Here is a 7,107-nt window from a genome sequence, read left to right as displayed (position 1 = left end):
TTTTTTTTTTGAAATAGTTGACAGCGGCTGTCAAGCTTAACAAATGAGAGTATTAAACTGCATTTTATTTCTTTGTTGCAAGCAGTAAGATCAGAGACAATCTTCCAAATTAAGCCCATTCCACAGTTCAAAAGAAACAAGAAAACAAGATTCAAGAAACTTTTAATGCTCAGAAATCTATTCTATGTAACCATATTCCAAAAATACTAATCTCAGTATGTCACCATTGCACATAAACCACCTTTCAACTCAAAGAACATATTCCAAAAATACTCATCTCAGTATGTCACTATTGCTTAAACCACATAACAACAGAACCCAAGAAAAAAGAACAAAGAACAAAGAACAATCAAGAAATGTAAACACATGACAGAACCACGTTTTTCTGAACTTTCTTGCAACACCAGCCTTTAATCAGACTAATTCAATCTTTCTTGTTTGGATCAAGGGCAAGCTGATGCTAGTTGTCCTCCACCATCTCTTCACGTGCAGTCATGTTATTCTCTGTTGTCCCTTCAGGTATTGCAGCCGTGTTGTGCTCCTCTGACACGTTAGCCACAACCGGCCTGATGAACACCGGCTCAGATGTCGTGGGTTGTACTGCATTGGCATTCCTGAAATGCTTTACCTTTTTGCATACTAACTTGAAGTGCCAATGCGCACGTTTGAGGTTTTCCATGGCAATGTCCAAGGCCAAGTCATAGCCCCTGATTCTATGTTCGAAGGCATCGTTGTACTCGACCACCATGTCTTCGAAATCTTCTTTGCATCTTTCAATGGCGACTTTCAATTTGGCTATTAGTTCATCCATCGTAGTTTTGGTTTCAGGGATCAGCGGTTGTCTAGGTTTATATTTTTACTGTTCTACGGAAATAGGATTTATGCCTCAATTCATTGGATGGGAATCACAGATCCACTGGGTTAACATCATGAAAGAGCTTTCTTGAAATATATATATATTTTTTTAATTTTATGTGGCATTTGGATATATAAATAATTAGAATAATTAACTGTGTTCAGCGGCTGCTACGAGTTGTAGCTATGTAATTATTTATGCTGTAAATACTTTTCTTATTATTATTAAAATAAGGTTCTGTTGGTTTTATATCTATTTTTATATATTTTTATAAAAAAATAAATATCTCGCCGTTGAGAAGTCAGACTTATTATTATTGTGTTAAACTGACGGTTTCAATTGTGATCATGTTAAATGTGACTAACATTAATTTTATTTTTATACACAATGTTCATATATATATATCCGACATTATAAAATTTGGTAATTAGAAGCCTTTGAAATATATATTATAGTTACACACACCAAAATCTGAACCTGAAGTCGTGACAGTACAAGCAAATTATACAACAAAAGTGCTATCACAGACCAAAACAGTAACATAAGTAACAACTAATTAATACAAATAGCAACAATTAATGAACGGCTCAGAGAGCAAAAATATTATACAATCTCTCTATCTCACAGGTTAACATAATTAAATTTTTTTGGTGTCAAGGCTATTAATCAGACCAGATTATTTAAGCCGGTTAACCTAAACAAAACCTGAGTGTCAATCTGAACCGGTACTTGATCCTTTGATTATTTTATTGTTCTTTTTTTTTTTCAAAAAGTTGACTAGAACGTAAAGGGCCCGAACTTGAATTCATGTAGATTCTAACCGAACATGACTTGAACCAAACATCTGAATTCTGATTCGCTGAAACCTAACCCCAACCGAGAATCCATTATTTAACAGATCAAAAAGTGTCCAAATAAACTGAAAACAAAACCAGAACCCAACACAAAAACGTCTGTACAACAATTCCAAAATGACCCAATTTTATGGACAGAAAAGATCAAATTAAGCTGCCTTCAATGACCTAATTCTGAAAAAGAAAAAGATCCAAACTAGAAAATCCGACCCGTAATATAAAAAAAAAAAAAAAAAAATCAATACCCGGCCAGTTTTGTCTTGTAACTTGTTAGAATTGCAAGATTAAACTAGGAATCTACGAGACGAATATAGAAAGTAAAATCATATGGATTTCCATTTACCGACTATTAGTCGATCCTAATTACAATCATTAACACTCCGCCTAGTTTTATCCGCTACACTATTTGCATGTCATTAATTGAAAGGCCCTGATATTTTTTTATTGGGCTTTATTGGGCCCAGTTTTGATATATATATATATTTTAAGAATGATGCTTCTATGGACCTAAGTTCTTAAAATAAAGTACATACTTCAAGTGAGTAGAACTAGGAGTTCTTAAGTTCATCAAGCTCCTTGATGAACTCAAGTATAAAACTCATTAAATTGGCTGTAAATGACGAGTCAGAACCGTTGAAACTCACCTACCTTGCGAGTGATGCGTCTATATATAAAAATTTTAAACATTTGACTAAATTTAGTATAAAATCAAGCTGTCAAAAAACATTCAAAAAATAAATGCATTAAAATTAATTTATTAACCTTCTAATTTTGACCAATTGACTTTATACTAAATTAATTTGAATGTTTAAAAATTTCACATGTAGACGCATCACTCGTAAGTTAAGCGGGTTTCAACGATTCAGATTTATCATTTGAAGCCCATTTGACAAGTTTTAGACTTGAGTTCACCAAGGACTTGGTGCACTTAAGAACACCCTAGTTCTACTCACTCCAAGTTTGATCGGTATGTTGTATTATGCAGAATAAGGTAGGTGTCAATTTACATTACACCAGTATACTTTTCAAGAAAGAAAACATTACACCAACACATAAAAAAGAAACCCAAAGAAACAGTATGACAGTATACAATTCCACAAAAGAGGAATTAGCTGCTATTAGCTGTCAAAGACTCAAATGACTCAAATGTTCTAATTTGACGGAATGCACAACCAAAATATAGTACAGAAGCTCCTCATAAATGGAGAATTAGCATTATTCAGTTTAATTTGAAATCATTTGAATTTCTCATTTAACTTGGGAACTCTACAGTAAAATTTCCTTCTCTTAATTGGGGAAACAAATCAAACAATTACATTCAGTTCAGTTTGTTGCTGATTAACATGGGTTAAAGTGTAACTTTGGACACTCACCTCACCAACTGAACTGTTACTGGTAAGTGGTAACAGTATATACTGACCAGTACTCAGTTAGTAACAATTTGAATGTACTTTAGTACGCAAAGGCCCACTAGCTACTTAAAAAGAAAATAAATAAAATGAAAGCAAACAATTTTAATGTCTAATAGGCTTTAAATTCTAGGAGGAAAATAAAGCTCCAGTCAGTGTTTCACATACTAATTAAAATAGCATTGTGCTGGTAATTTTCAGCAGTTTTTGGTTTATCAGTTTTCAAACACTTATTTTACTTTTGAATGCTCAAGAACAACAAAATAGCATTATTGTAGGAACTCTACTACAATATGGGAATAAGAAAAAGAAACAAATTAAAGTATTAATTAAACTGCATTTTATTTCTTTGTTGCAAGCAGAAATATTAGAGACAATCTGCCAAAACAAATTGATTCCACACTTCAAAAGAAACAAGAAAACAAGATTCAAGGACCTTTTAACGCTCACAAATCTATTCTCTGTATATTCCAAAAATACTCATCTCAGTATGTTACACCATTGCTTAAACCACATAACAACAGAACCCAAGAAAAAAGAACAAAGAACAATCAAGAAATGTAAACACAGAACCAGTTTTTTCTTAACTTTAATTCTTGCTAGCTGATGCTAGTTGTCCTCCACTGTCTCCTCAGATGCAGATGTGTTACTGTTACCCTCCGCCATCTCTTCACATGCAGCTGTGTTATTCTCTGCTGTTCCTTCAGGTATTGCAGCTGTGTTATGCCCCTCTGAAACGTTAGCCACAACTGGCTCAGTTGCAGTGGGTTGTGCTGCATTGGTATTTAGGGCCACTTGCTGTCCTGCGGTCATCAAATAATCCCTTACATTATTGCATACCCCCTTGAGGTGCGAATGCGCTTGTGGGAGACTTTCCATGGCCAGGTCCAAGGCCAAGTTAATGCCCACGATCCCAAATAGAAAGACATCCACGTATGCAACCACCATGGCTGAGTAATGATGTTTGCATCTTTCAATGGCGACATTCAACTTGGCTATGAGTTCATTCATGGTAGTTTCGGTTTCAAGGATCAGTGGTCGATTATTGCATTCCAACTCGAAGTTCAAATGCGCCTCTTTGAGACCTTCCATGGCCAGGTCCAAGGCCAAGTCATGGCCCACGATCCCATGTTGGAAGACATTGTTGTACTCGGCCTCCAAGGCTGCGAAATCACGTTTGCATATTTTAATGGCGACATTCAAGTCTTCTTTGAGTTTATCCATGGTAGTTTTGGTTTCAAGGGATCAGCAGTCGTATGGGTTTATACGTTTACTGTTTTATGGATGGGATCGAGACACTAAACCCCTGGGTTTACATCAAGCAAAGACCTTTCTTGATTTTCTTTTTTGCAATTTTATGTGGCATTTGCATCTTGGATGAATAATTATATATCATTGCGAAGGTACAATGAATTTTAAAGCGTTATTTCTGATGCTGCTGCTTTATGTATATAGTAGTATTTTTACGTCTTTTTTGTGAATTGAACATGCCTTACGGACTTAGGGGTGAAAACGGTATGGATAATATCCGATGCGTATTCGAAAACTTAGATATGGATGTCCGATTTTTGAATATCCACGTGAATAAGGATACTAATATAATTTTACGTTTCAGTTATCCATATCCAAATAGTAGATATATACTATATATTTTAATATATATTATGAAAAATTTATGTTATTCACTATAATTATTATAATTATAGATAATATTTTAAATTTTAATATTATTTCATATTTTTTATATTATTTTAATTAATATCCGATCTGATTATATTATTATAAAATTAAATTTGTCTTTCCATTGAGAAGTCAGACTTGTCACCATTAAAATTACGGTTCAATAGTGATCATGTTACATGTGACCAACATTAATTAATTTAAATTTTAAACACCTGATTTCACTGAACAGGAGGACACTATCGTGTGGGGCTGCAGTAAGGATGGAAAGTACTCATCATCATCCATTTACAAGATCTTAGTTACGACTGATAAGGGTAGATGGTGGTACAAGGTCAAGTTCTTTGTTTTTCTATGGTTGTCAGATAAAATATTGACCCATGACACAATGTTGAGGAGAGGGATGTAATGTGTTCTGCTTGTTCAGTTGAAACTATTTTTCATCTATTCTTTGAATGTCAGTACGCAATTGAGGTTTGGAGCTATTTTGCGGATCTGATTTCAATCACTGACTCAGCCAATATAACTTGGGAGTGTTCTTGGGAAGCTTTCAAGCAGGTCAGTCAAGAGAACAAGAGGAATTGGGGTACTCGATTCATGGGGGTGTTGTGGGGACCTTGGAAGCAGAGAAATGAAGTCATTTTTCCGAGGGAAAAGGATGCCACCGGGTATACTGACAGAAAGAATTAAGGAAGAAACTACACTCTGGCTCAGTTTTTGTAAGGGTGCTAATCACATAGGGGTTATATATGCAGATTAGTGGTGATAATTAAGTTGAGAGAATGTTGTATTATGCAGAGTAAGGTAGGTGTCAGTTAACATATATTACACCAGTATACTTCTCAAGAAACAAAACATTACACCAGCACATTAATTCAGAAAAAAAAAGAAAACCAAAGAAACAGTATGACAGTACACAATTCATGAAGCAAAATAAAAGTGACGATTTACTTAAAAGGTAATTAATTTGGTCTTTCAATTCCAACATCATAAGTCCTTTTGTTACAGATCACTTAAAGATCCAGTCTGTTTTAAACTTTTCTACTAATGAATGTACGTAGTATGCGAACGTCGTCAATGGTTGTGCTTTTTATCCCTTTTTAAGATATTTTTTATAACAATCGAATATGAGTATCTGTTGAGAAGTCAAATTTATCACTATTGTGTTAAGCTCATAGTTCCATCGTGATCGTGTTATGTGTGACTTTACATTAATTTTAATTTTATACATGATTTATATATCTGACATCATTAATTTTGATAATTGAAAAACTTTGGCATATATTATGAGCACCTCATGTATTTTTTTCTTGCATTCATCTTCAATATTTATCGGAATTACTTCAAATGATGAATTTAACTATTCAAAACAGTCAACTTCACAATTAATATGTTTACAATTTTACATACAAAATTTATAAATTTTTACATTAATTTAGTATAAATTTAAGCTGTTAAAATAAATTATATGTTAATTTGAATCTAAAATGAAATTAAGAGAAATCTGTCGTTTGAATAATTCGGATAAATTTTAAAGTTAAATTGACAAAAAAACTAGCTGAGTTTCAAAACATTCTAATAATGCTATTCAAAGATATTAGTCATCTCGATTATTTATGTCTTACATAAAAGATGATTGCATGTACATGACGAATCAGCACGATTGTATGGGCTTTGACAATAGCCGTGCTAATAGGCTGGCTAGTTTTCACATATGCGGCCAATGATACCTTCTCGGTTCGTAAAGAATATCAGAATCAGATGCTGCACCTATCAAGTATCACCCCATGATACCATTACTCAGTAGGTTTGCTAATTGGGGCATGGGTACCAATTTCAGACCAGGCATGGACTATTAAAATATGAAACAATGTATAAATCTAACTATGTATAATGTCAAACAATGTATAAATCTGACCCCTGGGACTCCAGGAGATGTGGTTGAATTGATCTCTGAAATCGTATTGCAAATCTGACAGCAGTTATCATCGAATATAAATATTCGACATGCAAGAATTTTATAAGTCTTTTCTGCAAAAAGGTCATAACTTGATGATACACAAGAGGTGCTTGATGATATGCTTAAAACTTAAAAGAAGGACAATAAGTCTTCGTAGTCCACGTTCATGTTGTAGTAGAGAAGCTCTCCATTCCATAATGGAGAATTAACATTATTCAGTTTGATATGAAATCATTTGAATTTCTTGTTTAACTTGGAGAACTCTACAGTGAAATTTGAAATTTCCTTTTCTTAATTTGGGGAAACAATTACGTTCAGTTCCAGTTTATTGCTGATTAACATGGGTTA

The sequence above is a fragment of the Carex rostrata genome, chromosome 7 (genome assembly GCF_964058835.1).
Source record: "Carex rostrata chromosome 7, lpCarRost1.2, whole genome shotgun sequence".
In the NCBI taxonomy this organism is placed as follows: domain Eukaryota; kingdom Viridiplantae; phylum Streptophyta; class Magnoliopsida; order Poales; family Cyperaceae; genus Carex; species Carex rostrata.
The sequence above is the reverse complement of the archived record's forward strand: the minus strand, read 5'-3'. Positions refer to the sequence as shown.